General features: G+C 45.6%; 1 protein-coding gene and 1 long non-coding RNA gene across 6 annotated transcripts in view; one reads left to right on the top strand and one right to left on the bottom strand.

The window, feature by feature from the left end:
- Window positions 1-22,015, bottom strand: part of trappc9 (trafficking protein particle complex subunit 9) — a 460,625-nt gene that overhangs the window by 281,907 nt on the left and 156,703 nt on the right. The window lies entirely within an intron of this gene.
- LOC127574288 (uncharacterized) overlaps window positions 4,057-22,015 on the top strand; it is a 29,923-nt gene continuing 11,964 nt past the window's right edge. Inside the window, exons 1-2 of the long non-coding RNA XR_007956894.1 lie at window positions 4,057-4,156; window positions 16,002-16,144. This is a non-coding gene — a long non-coding RNA (uncharacterized LOC127574288). The remainder of the gene's footprint in view (window positions 4,157-16,001; window positions 16,145-22,015) is intronic.

The following is a 22,015-nucleotide window of genomic DNA, read 5'->3' as shown; positions in this document are numbered from 1 at the left end:
TTGTACCATAACAGTGCCAGCCAATTACCATCTCCAATAAGAGAGAATCAAACCACCTACCACTGCCATTCAATGGCATTGCCATTGGCTAGTCCTCCGCTGTAATATTCTGAGGATCACCATTGAGCAGAAACTGAACTGAACCAGATGTATTTTTGTTGAAGTACAAGTCATTGGTGAGGCTGCACTTGGAGTACTGTGGACAGTTTTGGTCACACTGTTACAGGAAAGACATGGTTAAACTGGAAAAAGTGCAGAAAAGATTTACGAGGATGTTGCCAGGACAAGAGGGCCCGAGTTCTTGGGAGAGGTTGGCCAAGCTAGGTCTCTATTCCTTGGAATGTAGGAGAATGAGGGGTGACCTTACAGAAGGGTTTAAAATTATGGAGAGGCATAGATAAGGTGGATGGTAACAGTCTTTTCCCAGGGTAGGGGAGTCAGTGAGTTTGTTCTTCTCAAAACCCACTGACGCCCACAGCTACCTCAATTACAACTCCTCTCACCCCATCTCTGGCAAGGATGCTATCCTATTTCTTAGTTTCTCTGCCTCAGCAGCATCTGCTCCCACGATGAGGCTTTCCACTCCAGGACATCCGAGTTGTCCAACTTCTTTTCTAACCGGGGCTTCCCCCCGACTGTGGTTGAGAGAGCTCGCACCCATATCTCTGCCATTTCCCGCATCTCCATTCCCACCTCCAACAGAGATAGGGCCCCCCTTGTCCTCACATTTCATCCCACCAGCCTACGTATCCAACACATCATTCTCTGCCACTTCCGCCATCTCCAACGGGACCCCACCACCAAGCATACCTTCCCTTCCCCACTCCTTTCTGCTTTTGACAGGGACCAATCTCTCCACAACTTCCGAGTTCAATCCTCTCCCCACCCATCCCGCTCCCACCCCAGGAACTTTCCACTGCCCCTGCCATAGGTGCAATACCTGCCCCTACACCACCTCAATCCAGGGACCCAAACATCCTTTCAGGTGAGACCGAGATTCGCCTGCACCTCCCTTAATATCACCTACTGCATTTGGTGCTCCAACTATGGCCTCCTCTACATTTGTGAGACCAAACGCAGACTAGGTGACCATTTTACAGAACACTTGCACTCTGTCTGTAACTACGATCTGCATCTCCCCATTGCCAGTCACTTCAACTCCCCCACCCACGCTACCACAGATATGTCAGTCCGCAGCCTCCTCCACTGGCAGGAGAATTCCAAACACAAACTGGAGGAACAGCACCTCATTTTCCGTCTTGGAACCTTGCAGCCTAATAGAATGAATATTGAATTCTCCCACCTTGTAATCCCCAGCCCCTTTCCCCACAACAACCACCCCCCCCCACCATGCTTCTTCTCTTCTTCCCTTTCCTTTCCTAGCCTCTCTCTTTTTTCGACTTTTTGTTTTCCTTTCTCCCCTTACCTTTGACCCATCCCCCGGTAGATCTGCTCTCCCCTCCTCCCCCACACCAGCCTATCACTATCTCTTACCTACATCTACCTATCACCACCTGTGCCCACCCCACCTCCCCTCTTTTGTCCACCTTTCACTGCTGTTTCTCCCTATATATTGGGCTTCCTCTTCTCCTATCCTCAGTCCTGAAGAAGGGTCCTGACCCAAAATGTTGACCACCTGCTTTTCTCCATGGATGCTGGAGGGGAGTCCAGAACTAGGGGTCATAGGTTGAGAGTGAGAGGGGAAAGATTTAAAAGGGACCTGAGGGGCAACTTTTTCACCCAGAGGGTGGTGAGTATATGGAATGAGCTGCCAGAGGAAGTGGTTGAGGCAGGTACAATAGTATCATTTAAGTAGTACATGGACAGGTACGTGGAGGAGTGGGCCAAACACAGGAAATTGTGACTAGCTTGGTGGACAGCATGGACTGGTTGAGTCAAAGGGCCTGTATCCATGCTGTATCGTTGTTTCACTCTATATAAATACTGTGGTTAGCGGCTGGATATCCTGAGGCAAATGACGCATCTCCACTTATCCTAAGGCCTTTTCATCATCTTCAGGGCAGAAATCAGGAGCATAATAGAATACTTATCACTGGCCCAGTTAAGCACAGCAGCAATAATTTCCAAGAAACTCAAAACAGTTTGCTTGATTGACACCTATTCACCATCCTACACAATCATTCCTCCACCACTAGCACAGTGTGGTCGAGTCCAATCTGCAAACTGTACTGGTACAGTTACTCACCCAGGCTACCCCCACCACCAAAAGGGACAAAGGCAGCAGGTGCAGGGGAACACCACCACTTAGAGGTTCTCTTCTAAGTAGCACACAACCCTGACTTGGAAATACATTGAGGTTTTTCATCTTTGCTGTATTTAGATCCTGGAACTCCTGAACCAGTAGCACTGTGGGAACACCTTCAGAAGGTGGACTGCAATTAGTCAAGGAATTGATTTACTACCACTTTCTCAAAAGCAATTGGGGATGGGCAATAAATGCTGGCCTAGTCAGTGACATCCAGTGACAACTGTACCTGCTGGGTACAGTTCTGGTCTCCTTACATAAGACAGGGTTTACTTGCTAAAGGGGTAATGCAGAAAAGATTGATTCCAGGAATGGCAGGTTTGCTGAAAGATGACCGATCAAGAGGACGAGACCTGCATTCCCCAGAGAGAAGAATGAGAGTAGATCTAAGTAATAGAGCATGGAACCAGGTCCCTCAGCACATTGCATCTACACTGACCATCAAGCATCCATCTGCACTGACCTTACTTTTCTTCTTGCATCCCATCGACTCCTTCACCACTCCACCCTCAATTCTCCTTCCAGCCTCCTCCACCATGGGTTACCTACAGTACAAGTAGTTTACCAACAAGCACATCTTTGGCATGTGGGAAGAAACCAGAGCAGCTGGAGGAAATCCACATGGTCATTGGCAGAATGTGCAAACTCTGCACTGAGGGTCAAGATCAAAGCCAGGTCCCTGGAGCTACAACACGGCAGCACTAAACACTGTGTCGTGGTCACATTGATAATTCAACAGGCTAAATGTAGGGAGGAAGTTTCCCCAGATGATGGTGTCTAGAACCATAGATTAAGGGCAGGCCATTTAAGAGTTTGAGTAGAAATTTCTTCACTGACAGCAGTGAATCTTTGGATCTTTAAGTAGTGAGGGGTTGAGGGGTTTTGGTATTCAGAACGACCTTGGCATTCTTGTCACGAAACAATGAAGATAAACACAGATTCAGCAAGCAATTAGGAAGGCAAACAGTATATTGGCCTTAATTGCAAGATGACTTAAGTACAAGAACAGAGACATTTGTTTAGGTCACCGGTGAGACCACGTCTGAGATAGTGTGCGCAGGTCTGGTTCCCTCCAACTATGGATAGAAGATACCTGCAATAAGAGGGAGTGCAACAAAGATTTACAACCTGATTCCTGGAATGGTGGGTTCCACCATATGAGGAGAAATTAGGCAGACTGAGCTTATGATCTCAACATTTGAATCCAGGGTGATCTCATGAATCTGAGGTGATCTTATACAACTTGTCAGGGTACTGTTGGTCAGAAAGAAATTAAAATCTGCAAAACAGATAAGTGGAATGAGCCAAGGACTGTGGAAGCAGACAAACCAAATGTCTTTGTTCTTGCCATGTGGTCAAAGGCTTGGAGGCTGCCATTTTGAGAGACTGTTCTTGCGACCACTATTTTGTGAACTGGTTCTTGCTCAGAGATGGCTCGATCAGAGCAATTGAAAGTGTACACAATGAGGTTCCTGCTGATGATCTGCTAAACCCGAGATTATTTCCAAATAAGAAGCTGTTTATTTGGTTAGGTAGAAATGGCAGGCTTGTCAAAAGAACAGCCTTTGACCTGAAGTAACCTGAGCCCAGTGTTTGGTTAACCTTGTTTGAACTGGTCTGATTCAGGAAGAACAAAGAAAGTGACACAAGGCACAGGTCAGGTGGAAATTCCATAAAGTAATACTGCTTGTAGCCTTGGGCCAGATCCAATGAGAAGCAGACACAAGCCAGCTAGATAAGCCTGAACCAACGAAATTGAAACACATCAGTTCGATCTAACTAGAAAGTGATAAGAACAGAGGATTTCAGGAATAGAAGCAACGAAAACTCTAGAGACCAACTATCGGAACGTGGGGATTACATTGGGATCAAGAGGAATGACTAGCCAGTGTAAGCTACTATTCCCGGGTTTTACCTTTTCTGTTCTTTAACTGTTCAGGGAGGATCAGCGAAACCTAGTGGGTGCACACAGATATTTAGTTTTGTATGACCTGCATGCTTATTGTTAACTGAACCAATAAAAGGTATTTGTCAGTTAATACAAATTCTATCTGTGCCTAACCAATCATTATTGTTGAAGGTAGTTACAAGCAACAGTAGATTTGGGATTGATGTTTTACCCTGGCTGGAACCAGGGGTCACAAACCCAAATGACAAGTCAGTCACTCAGAACATTCAGAACAGAGCCGAGAAGAAATTTCTTCATCCAGAAGGTAGTGAATCTTTGGAATTCTCCACCCAAGAGAACTCTGAAGGCTTACTTGATAAGTATATTTAAGATAGAGATTCATAAATGTTTATCTAGTAAGGGGATCATGGGATATGGGGTTACAAGAGGAAAGTGGGACTGATTGGAGTGAATGGCAGAGCAAGAATGAGAAAGTGAATGGAAAACTCCTACTTTTATTACATAAGCTTTTATGTTCCACAGCAAGTGAGGAATGCAAATTTAACAAATTAAATAAATTTGGAACTTCCCTGATCAGCCATCAGTTATGGCAGGGCTTACATGCTATAATGGACTAGTAAATGAAGTCAAGCAGCATCGTTGACAACAGCATATCCCTTCCTGATGAGTTTAACACATTCTATGCATGTTTTAAACCGAAGGGGAATGTCACCACCTGCCCTGACAGCCTCCAATGCACCTGTACCCATATTCACCATTGCAGACATCAGGTCAGTCTTCTAGAAGGTGAACATGTGGAAAGCATCCGGTCCGGATGGAGTCCCCACCATGTCCTTAGATCCTATGCAGATAAGCTGACAGGAGTATTTGCAGATATTTTTAACCTCTCCCTACTTCAATATGAGTATCCTATCTGCTTTAAGACCACTATTATTCCAGTACCAATGCAAAATAAAGTAACGTACCTTAATGACTACCGCCTACTGGCTCTGACATCTGCCATCATGAAGTGCTTCGAGAAGCTGGTCATGTCACACATATACACCAACCTCCCAGACAACCTTGGCTCACTGCAATTTGCCTACCACCAAAACAGGTCAATGGCGGACACCATCTCCCTGGCCCTACACTCATATCTGGAGCATCTGGATAGTAAAGACACCTACGACAGACAACTATTCATTGACTACAAGCTCTGCCTTCAAAACTAATTCCAAGCAAACTCATCTTCAAACTCCTAGGCCCGAGATTCAAAACCTCCCTTTGCAATTGGATCCTTGACTTCCTGATCAATAGACCACAATCAGTAAGGGTAGGCAGCAGAGTTGCGGACACAGCTCAGCACATCACAGAAACTGGTCTTCCCTCCATTGACACTGTCTGCACCTCTTGCTGCCTCGGTAAAGTAGCCAACAAAATCAAAGACCCCACTCACCCCAGACATTCTCTTCTCCCCCTGCCCCCCCCCCCCCCCCCCCCACTGGGCAGAAGATAAAAGTCTGAAAGCACATAGCACCAGGCTCAAGGACAGCTTCTACCCCGCTATTATAGGACTATTGAACGGTACACTAGAATATGATAAGATGGACTCTTGACCTCACAATCTAACTCATCATGGCGTTGCACCTTATTGTATACTTGCACTGCGCTTTCTCTGCAACTGTAACACTTTATTCTGCATTCTGTTATTGCTTTACCTTGTACTATCTTAATGCACTGATGTGATGAAATGATCTGTATGGATGGCATGCAAAACAGTTTTTTACTGTACCTCAGTACATGTGATGATAATCAACCAATTTAGTCTCGGTAACAGTAACCTGGAACCATCTAGTTCACTAATAATCTTTACAGAAAGAAATCTGCCAGCTTTACTCAATCTGGTCTACATGTGATTTGACCCACATATGTGGTTGACTCATAACTGCCTTCTCAGTACAGGGGCAATGTCAGGATTGGCACCAACATTCACCTCCCAGTAATGAATAAATGAAGTCATGACCCAATTAAACCCCATCAGCAAATGTATGGTCATTAATTTTGCAGTTTGTATTTAAGTCTTAATGTATAATTATTGATAAATGTCAATATATTACTGTACATAAAATTCTACACTTGCTTATCATACTATCACATTATCCATAACTGTTGACTGAAATCTCAAATTACTCTGAGAGCTAGAAAGTTAAGGCTGTATCTAAAATAAGCTAGTCAATCTATCCCAAAATCTACATTCTTCAGCCCCAGCAACAGCCTTGTAGAGTCAATGTGGCTCTAATGTTTGACACAGCCTTTGTTGAATCTATGTTGGATATTCTTGATTAAACTGGGCTTCTAAACAATGATTTAAGCTGTCCTTCAGAATTATTTTCTCCAACAACATGTTCCTCCTCCAGCATTTGGAAGACAGGCCTGTAATTACTTTGTCAAGGCTTTTCTGCTTTTTCAACGAACAGTACCGAATTAGTAATATGTCAATTCTTTGGCATTGGTATTGGTTTATTATTGTCACTTGTACCGAGGTACAGTGGAAAAAGTTGTCTTGCAAACCGATCATACAGGTCAATTCGTTACACAGTGCAGTTACATTGAGTTAGTACAGAGTGCATTGATGTAGTACAGGTAAAAACAGTAACAGTACAGAGTGAAGTGTCACAGCTACAGACAAAGTGCAGAGCAATAAGGTGCACCAAACAGGCTTGGAAAATAATGGGTACAGCCTATACCATATCCTACTTTGAAATTCTCAAATTTGATCTGGGCTGATTGATCTAAGCTTTCTCTGGTTTAGAAATGTTAGGCTTCTTAATATTTCATTGCAGTTTCTCACATCCAAAATTTTGGTTACTTTCCTGAACTTCCACGTCTGAAGTGCTTCTTGTATTTTTTTTTAAAACAATAAATACCAAGTATTCATGTTGATTCAGATTCTTATATTCCACCCCCATGGCCAGGCTAACCTTTCTCAACTCTTTAAAAAAAAAACTTTTTGTCATCCTCTTTCCCTTTTTGTATAATATCTTGGGAATGTGCTTAATTTTGCATGCCAATAATTTAATTTGTAAACATTACTTTTTAAATTTCACCCTCGTTCTTTATATGCTCTTCCATGCTGAGTACTGACTACTCAATGTTTCTAACAATAGGATCCCTATGTTTTTGCTGAAAGGGGAATTTGTTGAAGATGGTCATTACCAGGCACTTGTGTGGGTCAAGTCTTACTTGCCACTTCTCAGTTCAACACTCAGCATTGCCCAGAACCACATGCATTTGCGTTGTTTCATTATTCAAGGAGTTGTGAATGGAGATGAACATTGTGCAAAAATCAGCCAATATCTCCACTTCTGATGGAGAGAAGATCATTGATGAAGAAACTCATGATTGTTGGACCGATAACATTGTCTTCAGAAACTCCTGCAACAATGTCTGGGGGCTGAGATGATAAGTCTCCAAAAATCACAGCAATACTTTTGAAGTGTGACTCTAGCCATGAAAAAAATTCTCAATTTCCATTTATACTTACTTATTTTACTAGTGTCCTTTGCTACCATATTTAGTCAAATGTTTTTTATAAAGAACCACAGCTTTCATATTGCTTTGGGAATTTAGCACTCATATCGAGCAACTATAAATGAGGCACCTTCTTTTATGACAATTGGCAGTTTCATAGTCACCAGTACTGATACTAATTTTTAAATTTCAGATTATTTGATAAACTTAGTTTAAATTCACTAGCTGCCATGTTGTGACCTAATCCCATTTAAACTCCTTTTATTCAAATTCCTGAAAGCTTTGAGACAAACAATATTTGAAGCAAGGTGCGAGCTAGAACAAAATACTCTACACCAAATCAAATTCAACAACTGCAAACAATCAGCCATTCCAGTATTGTACCTCAGTTCCAGCTTTCATTTTTTTTCTTCTTCTCTCTCCTCACGTTATTTCAGATTTCCTCCAGGTGTACCTATACCTACCATTTTCCACCAGATTGACCATCACTTGAATCATTCAATCTGTTTTAGTCTTCACTCTTTGAAAGACTTCCCAATTGGTTCTTTCTCACAACCCCATTATCCCACCACAATCCCACTCCACCATTGCCAATTAACACCTCCCCCCACCCCCAGCTCCCTGCACCCATTATCTTCAATTTAATGTTTATTTCATTTCTAACTTGTCCCCTTGCTGATCAAAGATCATTGACCTGAAACATTAACTTTGTTTCTCTCACTACAGATACTGCCTGATCTGCTGAGTATTTTTCATTTCTTTATTTCAGACTTCCAACATCTGTATTTTTTTTTGCTTTTGAAATACTTTATGACTCCAGTGCAGATGGGAAAAGAGCTGGAAACGATCATCACAATAAATGAGACTTAAGTAGATGAATGGCAAATCATTCTTTTTTGTTTAGGGATAGCCAAATTTGAGCTTGATGTTTCCCAAAAGCCCTATCTGCTGACCATATTAAAGCTGTTTTGCAAGATCAACAAAACAAGTGTGTACTCAATGCCTTTAATTCTGGAAAAAAAATCTGCATTTCCACCTTTTCTGAAACTAAACTAATATTTCGGCAAGAATTTTACAATAACATATGAGCAAAAATATTGCAAGGGAAAGTAGAAACCCAATTATTTACTTTTAGACTACTCCAAACCTTGAATGGGTAATGCGCTAGTGGCAGCTTCAGAGTTTAAAATAGAACCAGCTTACTTGCAACTCAAATTATTTCATTCATAAATGCCATCACAGCTAATGCAAAAACTGGCATCCATCTACTTCAATTGTTATGACTGTGAGAAACTTGCATATTGGTACAACTTACAAACTATCACCACCTGGATCTCTTGGCAAATGATGTTAACAAAATATGCTGTAATGGCCTCTAAATGGTCAGTCTCCCAGATTTATATTTACCCTTCAGAAGTACTGTCTGTTGATTCATTGGCAGTCCATTGTATTTTCACAGCACACAAATGTAGTGAACCATTCACGCAGGTTTAATGGCAGAACATGGAATGCAACTGAGCCAGATACAGAACCGAACAGTGCATGCAGCTCAGTTCATTTCGGACTTCATAATGACTTAAGAAATAGGAGCAACGGCAAGCTATTTGGTCCCAGAAGACATTTCTGTTATTTAATTATATATTTGCTCATCTAATTGCATTGTCTTAATTCCACTTTCCCTTATTACCCTATAAACTTGGCTCCCAAAAAATGTGAATATATTTAAGTTTGAGATAGATGATTTAACTTCCACACTTGGGCTGAGGATTCCAAAAATTCATGACCCTCAGGGGGGAAAAAAAAAATCCACCTTAGCTCCATCCAAGATGTGCAACTCCTTATTCCGAAACTATATATTCCAGTTCCATATTTCCCCATGAGGGGGAATATCCTCTCATCAGGGTGATGCAGGGTCTCGATCCTGAAATGTCAACAATTCCTTACTTTGCCCCCCAGCACCAAACCGCACCCCCCCCGCCCCCTGATGTTACTGACCCACTGATTCCCTCCACCAGTTTGTTTTTTTAAAGCATCCTCTCAACATTGCCCAGGTCTCTGAACCAGATCCGCCTTCATAACCTCTCGGTATATCCTGTCCCACTGGCAGGATAAACTCACCAGAGACTGCCCCTGGATATCCCCAACTTCACTCGAGACACAATGAAGGATTATTGCACCAGGTTAAACACAGCCAAAATAAAAATCTCCTCCTGCTTACCAACATGCATCCTCACTCAGTTTTTTTTCTTGACTTTGTGAAACAACATTTAGAAGAAGCACTAAGAAAACCAAGAATAATAGAGTACTCTAGGTAGGAGACTTCAATGCACATAACCAATAACGGCACAGTAGTACCACCACTAACCAAGCTGGCAGAGTCCTGATGAAGGGTCTCGACCTGAAACATCGACTGTTTAGTTCCCTCCACAGATGCTGCCTAACCTGCTGAGTTCCTCCAGCATTTTGCAAACTATTGCCCCAAAAACAGCTGTCAGGTTGCAAACTACTTGACCTTATCCTCAGTAAATGACCTGTTGCAGATGAATCTGCCCATGACAGCATTGGTAGAAATGACCACGTCCATGTTGAAAGAAGGTCCTGTCTTCATCATGTGGCACCATCACAGTGCTAAAAGAGATAGATCAGGTAGCTCAAAGTTGGGCATCCAGGCAGAAATGTGTTCCTTGATATTGGTATTGGTTTATTATTGTCACTTGTACCGAGGTACAGTAAAAAGCTTGTCTTACAAACCGATCGTACAGGTCAATTCATTACACAGTGCAGTTACATTGAGTTAGTACAAAGTGCGTTGATGTAGTACAGGTGAAAACAGTAACAGTACAGAGTACAGTGCAGTGCAGTGCAATAAGGTACAAGGTCACAACAAGTGACGTGAGGTCATAGTCCATCTCATTGTATAAGGGAACCGTTCAATAGTCTTATCACAGTGGGGTCAAAGCTGTCCTTAAGTCTGGTGGTACATGCCCTCAGGCTCCTGTATCTTCTACCCGATGGAAGAGGAGAGAAGAGAGAGTGTCCCGGGTGGGTGGGGTCTTTGACTATGCTGGCTGCTACACCAAGACAACGAGAGGTAAAGACACAAGAGTCCAAGGAGGGGAGGCTAGTGTCCATGATGCGCTGGGCTATGTCAACAACTCTCTGCAGGTTCTTGCAGTCCTGGGCAGAGCAGTTGCCGTACCAAGCCGTGATACATCCAGATAGGATGCTTTCTATGGTGCATCTATAAAAGTTGGTGAGAGTCAAAGGGGACAAACCAAATTTCTTTAGCCTCCTGAGGAAGTAGAGGCGCTGGTGAGCTTTCTTAGCTGTGGCATCTACGTGATTTGACCAGGACTGGCTGTTGGTGATGTTCACTACCAGGAACTTGAAGCTCTCAACCCTCTCGACCTCAGCACCATTGACGTAGACGGGTGCATGTACACCGCTCCCTTTCCTGAAGTCAATGACCAGCTCTTTTGGTTTGTTGACATTGAGGGAAAGATTGTTGTCATGACACCATTCCACTAAGCTCTCTATCCCCTTCCTGTACTCCGACTCATCGCTGTTTGAGATATGGCTTACAACGGTGGTATCATCAGCAAACTTGTAGGTGGAGTTAGAGCAGAATCTGGCCACACAGTCGTGAGTGTATAGGGAGTAGAGGACTGAGGATGCAGCCTTGTGGGGCACCAGTGTTGAGAATAATCGTGCCGGAGGTATTGCTGCCTATCCTCACTGATTGTGGTCTGTTTGTTAGAAAGTCAAGGAACCAGTTACAGAGGGAGGTGTTGAGTCCTTGGTCTCGGAGTTTGGTGACAAGCTTGCTTGGAATTATTGAAGGCAGAGCTGTAGTCAATAAACAATAGTCTAACATATGTGTCTTTACTGTCCAGATGCTCTAGAGCTGAGTGTAGGGCCAGGGAGATGGCATCCGCTGTAGACCTGTTTCGCCGATAGGCAAATTGCAATGGGTCCAGATTGTCTGGTAGCCTGGAGTTGATGCGTGCCATGACCAACCCCTCAAAGCACTTTATGATGGTGGATGTCAGAGCCACTGGTCAGTAGTCATTGAGGCATGTTACCTTGCTTTTCTTTGGTACCGGGATGATAGTGGTCTTCTTAAAACAGGAGGGAACCTGAGACTGAAGCAGGGAGAGGTTGAATATGTCCGCAAATACTTCTGCCAGCTGATCAGCACAAGATCTGAGCACGCGGCCCGGGACACCATCTGGGCCAGGTGCTTTCCTCGTGTTCACTCTCTGGAAGACTGATCTTACATCCTCCACTGTGATCACAGGTCCAGCTGCGTTGGTGGCTGTCAGGGTGGATGGTGACAATCCACTTCCCCTTTGTTCAAAATGCGCATAGAATGCATTAAGTTTATCAGGAAGGGATGCGCTGTTGTTAGCTACGCAGCCAGACTTTGTCTTGTAGCCTGTTATGGCACGTAAGCCCTGCCATAACTGGCAGCTGGTCAGGGACTCTATTTTGAGTTGGTATTGCCTCTTGGCATCCCTGATAGATTTCCGAAGGTCATACCTCGATTTCTTGTACATTTTCTACTCGATTTTCTACTCCTCGTGAGGAGGAGGAGAAATCATTCCACCACTTGAATCCTCACAGTAGATCACTTGCCCAACTTCTACAAACAAACAAGGGAACTAACCCAAGTTCAACAAGGAGTTTGGAATGATATGCCAGAAGCAGCACCAAATATATCTAGAAATTGGGTGCCAATTTATTAGGCTGCAATACTGGATTACATGGAAAACAGCATGCAATCCAGAACGGTCTCCAGATATGGACACAATATTCCAGGTATGGTCTCACCAGGGACCAACATAATTCCAAACAACATCCAAATAGAACACATTGTCTCCCCCCAACCATCCCTATCTTTTCTACAAGTTGCTCAAAAAACACTTAGATTCGTCAAATATGATTTCCCTTTCATAAATCCACATCAATTGTGCCCAATTGTTTTATTTTCTAATTTGTACTTCCTAAATAACAGATGTCAGCCAAACTAATCCAGATTTCTTCATTTTCTCTCTCTTTCCTTTCTTAAACAGTGGGGTTTACAACTGTCTACTTTCCTATCTGTCAAAACCATTCTCCATACTGTGGAATTTTGGAAGATGACAATCAGTTCATTCACTTTCACCACAGCTACCTCTTTCAAAACTGTGATGAAAAACGGTCACAAGATCTTAAGCATTTATTAGTTTTCAGTCCTAGTAATTTTCCCATTTTTCTTTTCATAACTATTGCGAATTTCTTTCAGCTATTCATTCACTCTCGACCACTTGTTCTCGGCTATTTCCAGACAAGATTTCTGTGTATTCTTTCATGAAGACAAAAATTGTCCTCCATACTATTACTGCTAACTTGATTTGCCCTATCTGTATGCAGGAAGCAAGGGAAAAGATTGCTGAGGCATTGACAATGATCTTTGCATCCTCCCTCCTCACAGGAGTGGTATCAGAGAATGGCAAATGTTGTTCCGTTGTTCAAGAAAGGTAATAGGGATAATACTGGAAATTATACACCAGTGAGTCTTACATCAAACTATTGGAGGGGATTCTTAGGGACAGGATTTATGAACATTTGGAGAAGCATTGTCTTATTAGGGATAGTCAACATGGTTTTGTGAGGGGCACGTCATGCCTAATTGAGTTTTCCCAAGGAGGGGACAAAACAAATTGATGAAGATAGAACGGTGAATGTACTGTATATGGATTTTACTAAGGTGTTTGATAAGGTTCCCCATGGTAGGCTCATCCAGAAAGTCATGAGGCACAGGATCCATGGAGACTTGGCTGCGTGGATTCATAATTGACTTGCCCGCAGAAGACAGACGGTGGTAGTAGGTGGAGAGTATCCTGCCTGGAAGTCTGTGACCAGTGGTGTTCCCCAGGGATCAGTTTTGGGACCCCTGCTCTGTGATTTTTATAAATGACTTGGATGAGGAAGTGGAGGGGTGGGTTAGTAAGTTTGTAGATGACATGAAGATTGGAGGTGTTGTAGACAGTGTGGAAGATTATCGTAGGTTACATTGGGATCTAGACAAGATGCAGAGCTGGGCTGAGAAGTGGCAGATGGAGTTCAATTCGGAAAAGTATGAAGTGATACACTTTGGAAGATCGAACTTGAAGGGTTCACGGCAGGATTCTTCGCAGTGTGGAGGAACAGAGGGATCTTGGGGTCAATATTACTGCACAAATTGGTGGGGTGGTTAAGGCATCACATGGTGTGCTGGTCTTCATTAGTCAAGATATTGAGTTCAACAGCCGCAAGGTAATGTTGCAGCTCTACAAAATTCTGGTTATACCACACTTGGAGTATTGTGTTCAGTTCTGATCACCGCTTTATAGGAAGGATGTGGAAGCTTTAGAGAGGGTGCAGAGGAGATTTACCAGGATGCTGCCTGGATTAGAGGACATGTCTTATGAGGAACAGTTGAGCGAGCTAGGGTTTTTCTCTTTGAAGCAAGATGGTGAGAGGCAACTTGATAGGGGTGTATAAGATTATGAGAGGAATAGATAGAGTGGACAGCCAGCACTTTTCCCAGGGTGGCAATGGCCAATACCAGAGGACATCTGTTTAAGATGAATGGAGGAAAGTTTAGGGGAGATGTCAGAAGTAGGTTTTTTTTTCTTTACAGAGAGAGTGGTGGGTGCCTGGATCGCACTGCTGGGGGTGGTGGTAGAGGCTGACATAATAAGGATGTTTGTAAGACTCTTAGAAAAGCACATGGATGCAAGAAGAATGGAGGGTTATGGGCTGTGTAGGAGGGAAGGGTTAGATTAATTGTGGAGTAGGTTTACATAGGTCAGCACATCATGGGCTGAAGGGCATGTACCGTGCTGTACTGTTCTATGTTCAGTGCTGAAAGGGGAGGGTTGGGTAAGTGAAGATCCATCTTGTGGTTGAAGTCCATAGAAGATTAGAAGATAGCAAAGTGTGAAGGATGCTCCATTGAATGTGGAGATTGGTGGGGTGGAAGGTGAGTACGAGAGGAACAGTATCCTTCTTCTGTCTAGAAGTAGCAGCAGGATTACAGATGTGGGAAACAAATGCAGTCAAGAGCAAGGCCAACCATGACAAAGGGAAAACCCAGGTTAAGGAAGACATCTCAGTGAGATCCAAATGCAAAGTCCCATCATCAGAACAGATATGACAGAGATGGAGGAAGTGGGCGAATGAAGAATCATTACCCATTTCACTCTCTTGCACTTCCACCTTGTCACTTCTCTTTAACATTCTAAACTGGCCCAAACAGCAAATTGATGTAATTCCCTCAGGAAAATACAAGCAAAAACCAAGTATTACAAGATGTGGTTGTCAAGAAAAAAAATTTTTGTTCGGCTTCTAGTTGGAATACAATTTTTAGGGTGGGCATAATATGTCCCAATGCATCTCAGCTCTGTGACAAATTACGTTGATTTATATATACAGAACACCCACAGTATGCCAACAGCAAACTCTAAATTTATCACAGCCACAGTATTTCACTCTTCATATATTGAGCTCTTAGTCTGAAGATACCAGCTGAAAACAATTATTGTATTAACAGCACATCAGTTGCTTGTCATCATGCAAGATCCTGATCACAGCTGGGATATTTACAGAAGAAGTAATGTATATCTAAATAATGAATACACTTAAAAGCTAAGAATCTAGGCCTATTATTTCCTGAAGCTATCAGAGAAGTATTCTTTCATCATTAAGGTTTCATGCCAGAGTTGTTAATATAATGTATTTATCTGCTAAATTTTACATTGTATCTATCAGTTACTTATAGACTAAAATCTTCCAGATTCGTGCAAAAGTACAAATTTCCAAATAAAATTGCCGACTGCTGAGAGAATAGACCCCTCTTTCATTTCACCTCTTCGGCTTCTCATTGCCAGGACCCAACTATTCATCACAAACTGGATAACAGGCAGGGAAGTTTAATGTTAACTGCATGTGCTCCCCTGAATATGGTACAATTACTCTTTTTGCCACCGGAATTCTCGCAAAAGAGTGCAGACAGGTCAGAAATAGTCCTGGTACACATTTCCGGCTGCATCAATCTCGGATACAGAGCCATTTTTTAAATTCTGAACACTCCTAGAAAGCATCATCACTCTTCTCCTGGTGCAGCTTGCCAACCTGAAAATGATTCATTTATCCATTTTCCGCATCTCCTTTGAAGTGTACTATATTCAGCTTGGTCTTCAACTGTATTATTAATTCACCCACTTCTTTTGAATGCATTTTTAAAATTTAAATATGCTAGATCTACTGATACCCCTTCATCTACCATCCTAGTTCTTCACAGAGATGGAAGCAAGTCATCTTCACTCTAGTTCTGAAGGTTCCGAGGTGGCTGACAAGGCCAATGCAGGATCTGCAGATGGCCACAATGTGGGCAAGATGGTGCTTGATGCATGGGTGGGCGAGTGGCACAGCAGGTGAGCTATTCCATCTACCACTTTCACTCAGATTCTTCATTATTTCAGAGATTTGAGGTTCTCAGTGCCATCTCAGATGCATTACCTTCATTAAGGTAATGAACCAGGGATTCCCACGAGTCATTGACAATGTTACATTCCCCCTGCCCCCCCCACCGAGGTTTTAAGAACATCCTTGAAGCATTTCCTTTGTCAGTCTCAACCTCAAAGAATTCCAATAAATATGTCACATACAATTTGCATCTCATTAAACTTTATTGATGCTGCTTGAATTTATGATGATTTTCCTACTGAATTGTTGTTACTTCTTGAATAATAGTCTTGAGCATTTCCCCAGCAAGTAATATTAGGCTAACTAGTTTCCTACTTTCTCTCATTGAGCAACCACGCCGACCACGTTGTCCACCCAACTAGTCCCAATTTCCTGTGTTTGGCCCATATCCCTCCAAGACTCATCCCTCCACATACTTGTCCAATTGCTTCTTAGATGGATACTATTGTACCTGCCTCAACCACTTCCTCCAACAGCTTATTCCATATTCTTACCACCCTCTGCGTGAAAAAGTTATCCCTCAGGTCCCTTTTAAATCCTTCCCCTCTCACCCTAACCCTATGCCCCCTAGTTTTGGAGTCTCCTACGCTGGGGAAATGCCTGTTACCAACCACCTTCTCTCTCCATCTTTTCTTGAATAGTAGAGCTGCACTTGCAGCTTTCCAGTCTCCTGAAGCTACCCCAGCAGCAAATAAATTTTGGGAATCAAAGTCAAAGCATCTGCCGTGTTTGCAACCACTTCATTTGGAATTCTGGAATGCAGGCTCTCATGTACAGGGTATCTGTCGGCCTTTAGGTCCAAATCGTTCACCTAGTACTTTTTCTCTAATACTCTTTTCTTGCTTCCTTTGCCCATTTCCTACAATTTTTAACATTTTGTATGTCTTTACTGATGAAGATATCTCATTCACATCTTGTCATTTTCTAATCATCTGTAGCGGTTGCTACCGCGGAATAAAACAAGACACTAGTCGGATGATTGCCAAACAAGAACTGGTTTATTTTCCCACCTTGCGCAGGCTCTTTAAGGGAGAATGTTCCCGCCCAAAACAACCGGCAATGACATAAGGACTATGTCATCAAGACTTTCCCGCGCACGGGTTCTCCCCATCGCTCGGAAAGACGAGGCCCGCCGCCATCTTGGGCCTCGTCGCTCCGACGCCGCGCAACCCGACTGCCGAGCCGGTTCGCCCGACTAAACGGTGAGTCGCCACACAACCCCCCCCCAGAACCAGCGATACAGTCCCCAAGGTCCGCGGGCTGTGCCAGCTGCCGCTTAGGGGGCCGGCCTCTGCGTCGCGGCGTTGCAACCTCGACAGGTTGTTGCAGATCCAAATGGGCCGGTTTGAGGCGGTCCGCCGTGAAAACCTGTTCCCTGCCTCCAATGTCCAAAATAAAGGTGGATCCGTTATTCCGTATGACTCGGAACGGTCCCTCATATGGTCGTTGCAATGGCGCCCGAGGTGTGCCCCTGCGAACAAAAACAAACTTACAGTCTCGTAGTTCCTTGGGCTGGCAGGATGGGGCTTGACCGTGCCGTGAGGTGGGAATCGGGGCCAAGTTGCCAAGCTTCTCGCGCAGTCTTTGTAGGACTGCTGGGGGTTGTTCCCCTTGGTCCCGAAGGGCAGGTATGAAATCCCCGGGGACAACTAGGGGCACCCCATACACAAGCTCGGCTGATGAAGTGCAGAGGTCTTCTTTGGGGGCAGTGCATATGCCGAGCAGGACCCAAGGCAGCTCGTCAACCCAGTTAGGACCCTTCAGGTGGGCCATCAAGGCTGATTTCAGATGGCGGTGAAAACGTTCCACCAACCCGTTTGACTGAGGATGGTAGGCCGTGGTGGTGTGCAGCTGCGTCCCTAGCAGGTTCGCTAATGCAGCCCAGAGACTGGAAGTGAATTGGGTGCCTCTGTCTGAAGTGATGTGGGCCGGAACACCAAAACGTGAGACCCAAGTTGTGAGCAGCACCCGGGCGCAGGAATCAGTTGTGATGTCAGTCGGGGGGTTGCCTCAGGCCACCTCGTGAACCGGTCCACGATGGTAAGGAGGTACCGGGCTCCTCTTGAAACTGGCAGAGGGCCCATGAGGTCGACGTGTATGTGGTCGAACCTCCTACGGGTAGGCTCGAACTGCTGTGGCGGGACCTTGGTGTGTCGCTGGATTTTTGACGTCTGGCAGTGCAGACAAGTCCTGGCCCACTCACTGACCTGTTTGCGCAGGCCATGCCAGACAAACTTGCTGGCAACCAGTGGGACAGTAGATCTGGTGGACGGGTGCGCCAACCCATGTACCGAGTCAAAAACGCGTCTCCACCAGGCTGCAGGGACTATAGGGAGGGGCTGACCCGTCGCAACGTCGCAAAGTAGGGTCCGCTGACCTGGACCAACCAAGAAATCTCGGAGCTGCAGACCCGAGACTGCGGTTCTGTAGCTGGGCAGTTCGTCGTCGGCTTGCTATGCGTCAGCTAGGGCCGTGTAGTCGACACCCAAGGATAGGTTGTGGATGGTTGGTCTGGAAAGGGCATCAGCAACGACATTATCCTTTCCAGAGACATGTTGGATGTCAGTTGTGAATTCGGAAATGTAGGATAAATGTCTCTGCTGACGAGCTGACCAGGGATCGGAGACTTTGGAGAAGGCAAAGGACAGAGGCTTATGATCGGTGAAAGCGGTGAAAGGCCTGCCTTCTAGAAAGTATCGGAAATGCCGGACCGCCAGATACAGTGCTTGAAGTTCCCGATCAAAAGCGCTGTATTTCAGTTCGGGTGGTCTAAGGTGCTTGCTGAAAAATGCCAAGGGTTGCCAGCGGCCTTCGAGTAGCTGTTCCAGTACCCCACCCACCACGGTGTTGGACGTGTCTACCGTGAGGGCAGTCGGGACGTCAGTCCTGGGGTGTACAAGCATCGTGGCGTCTGCCAGGGCGTCTTTGGCCTTAACGAAAACAGCCGCAGCCTCGTCAGTCCAGGTGATGTCCTTGCCCTTACCAGCCAGCAGCGAGAACAGAGGGTGCATGATATGGGCTGCTGCAGGGATGAACAGATGGTAAAAGTTGACCATCCCAAGGAATTCCTGTAGGCCTTTGACTGTGTCGGGGCAGGCAAAATGGCGGATAGCGTCCACCTTGGCGGGTAGGGGTGTTGCCCCGTCGCTGGTGATTTTGTGGCCGAGGAAATCGATAGAGTCAAGTCCGAATTGGCACTTGGATGGGTTGATCGTGAGGCCGAAATCACGGAGGCGGGAATACAGCTGGCGGAGGTGGGAAAGGTGTTCCTGGTGGTTACGGCTGGCGATTAGTATGTCGTCTAAGTAAATGAACACGAAGTCCAGGTCTCGGCCTACCGCGTCCATCAGCCTCTGGAAGGTCGGCGCGGCATTCTTAAGGCCGAACGGCATCCGAAGGAATTCGAACAGGCCGAATGGGGTGATAATCACAGTTTTGGGGATGTCATCCGGATGGACCGGGATTTGGTGGTATCCCCTAACGAGGCCCACTTTGGAAAAGATGTGGGCCCCGTGTAACTTCGCTGCGAAGTCCTGGATGTGAGGGATGGGATAGCGGTCCGGGGTGGTGGCGTCATTCAGCCTGCGGTAGTCGCCGCAGGGCCTCCACCCTCCGGTGGCTTTGGGGACCATGTGCAGGGGGGAGGCCCAGGGGCTGTCTGACCTGCGAACAATCCCCGGCTCCTCCATGTGACGGAACTCTTCCTTTGCCAGGCGGAGCTTGTCTGGAGGTAATCGTCGTGCTCGGGCATGAAGGGGTGGTCCTGTAGTAATGATGTGGTGTCGTACCCCGTGTTTGGGCCTAGAATTTGTAAACAAAGGTGCCAAAATTGATGGGAATTCGGCTAGGAGCTTGGCGAAATCGTCGCCAGAAAGGGAAATGGAGTCCAGGCGCGGGGCTGGTGGGCTGATTTCTCCCAGGGGATAGGTCTGGAAAGTGCTAGAGTGGACTAACCGCTTCCTTCGCAGGTCAACTAACAGGTTGTGGACCCAAAGGAAATCGGCTCCTAGGAGTGGTCAGGCGACGGTGGCAAGGGTAAAGGTCCAGGTAAAACGGCTGCTGCCAAATTGTAATTGAAGTGTACGGGTGCCGAAAGACCGTATCGTTGTACTGTTGGCGGCATTGAGTAGAGGACCTGGTGGCCTGTCACGAGTGTCGCGGCCGGTCGGGGGCAAAATACTGACCTCCGTTCCAGTATCAACGAGGAAATGCCGTCCAGATTTCTTGTCCTGAACGAAGAGGAGGCTCTGTCGGTGGCCAGCCGCCGTAGCCATCAGCGGTGGCTGGCCCTGGCGTTTCCCTGAAACTTGCAGGGTGGGCGGCATCGACGGGCCTCCGCACCCCACCTCTGATGGTAGAAGCACAGCTGATCACCCGTGTCGTCGTCTGCGTTCCTGGGGCGTGGCTGCTCGGTTGCTGGGGCCGGGCGAGGCGGGCGTTGGGTTCGCGGCCTGGTGATTTGACTGACGGACAAAACGCTCTCGCGCTTGGCCCTCCACAGGACATCTGCCTGGGCGGCCACCTCACGGGGGTTGCTGAAGTCGGCGTCAGCTGACAACAAGTGGATGTCATCGGGGAGCTGTTCGAGGAAGGCCTGTTCGAACATCAGGCATGGCTTGTGTCCCTCGGCCAATGCCAGCATTTCATTCATTAGGGCGGATGGGGATCTGTCCCCCAGGCCATCCAGATGAAGCAGGCGGGCGGCGCGCTCACGACGGGAGAGGCCGAAGGTCCGGATCAAAAGGTCTTTGAAAGCCGGGTACTTATCTTCCTCCGGAAGCGACTGGATGAAGTCTCCAACCTGGGCAGCTGTCTCTTGGTCCAGAGAGCTAAGCACATGGTAGTACTTCGTGGAGTCGGAGGTGATCTGCCGAAGGTGGAATTGCGCTTCGGCCTGGTCAAACCAGACGCTGGGCCGAAGTGTCCAAAAGGTGGGCAGCTTGAGGGCCACTGCGTTGGCTGCTGCGCTGTCGTCCATTGCGCAGGTCCAAAAGCCGTTTGGACCGTCGGGGTCACCAATGTAGCGGTTGCTACCGCGGAATAAAACAAGACGCTAGTCGGATGATTGCCAAACAAGAACTGGTTTATTTTCCCGCCTTGCGCGGGCCCTTTAAGGGAGAATGTTCCCGCCCAAAACAACCGGCAATGACATAAGTACTACGTCATCAAGACTTTCCCGCGCGTGGATTCTCCCCGTCACTCGGAAAGACGAGGCCCGCCACCATCTTGGGCCTCGTCGCTCCGACGCCGCGCGACCCGACTGCCGAACCGGTTCGCCCGACTAAACGGTGAGTCGCCACACATCCATCATTAATTCCAGTGCCTCAGGTTCTCAGGGGCCAGTGTTTACTTTTAATACTCTTCTGTAACATAAAATACTGTAACATAATATACTTAAGATACTTGTTCTATTTCCTCCCTCTTTCAATTTTCAGCCATCATTTGTTGGTTTCTAAAATTATCCCAATCCTCAGGCCAACTATTATTCTTTGCTAAAAAATAAGACTTTTCTTTCAATCTAATACCATTCTTATCTTCCTGAGCCCAAATGGACAGATCCCTTTCCCATTTATTCTTAATGACCCTGCATCACAGGCATTGAACTCATATGGATCAAAGGTATCTTTGTTGAAGATTTTGAAATAGTAATCTAGAATATTACAGTGAAGAAACCTTCACATCAATCTCTATGTCAATCCAAATCCTTCTTTGACTGTTTTGAATTTATTTTTTCTCTGAAAAAAGTCTTAACACATTTTAAGGCAACTACTCCAATTAAAATCCCTCGTCACAATAGAATTCAGTATCCATGGTGTATG

The sequence above is a fragment of the Pristis pectinata genome, chromosome 9, assembly GCF_009764475.1.
Source record: "Pristis pectinata isolate sPriPec2 chromosome 9, sPriPec2.1.pri, whole genome shotgun sequence".
Classification (NCBI taxonomy): Eukaryota; Metazoa; Chordata; class Chondrichthyes; order Rhinopristiformes; family Pristidae; genus Pristis; species Pristis pectinata.
Note: the sequence above shows the minus strand (reverse complement) of the source record. Positions and strands in the feature narration are given on the sequence as shown.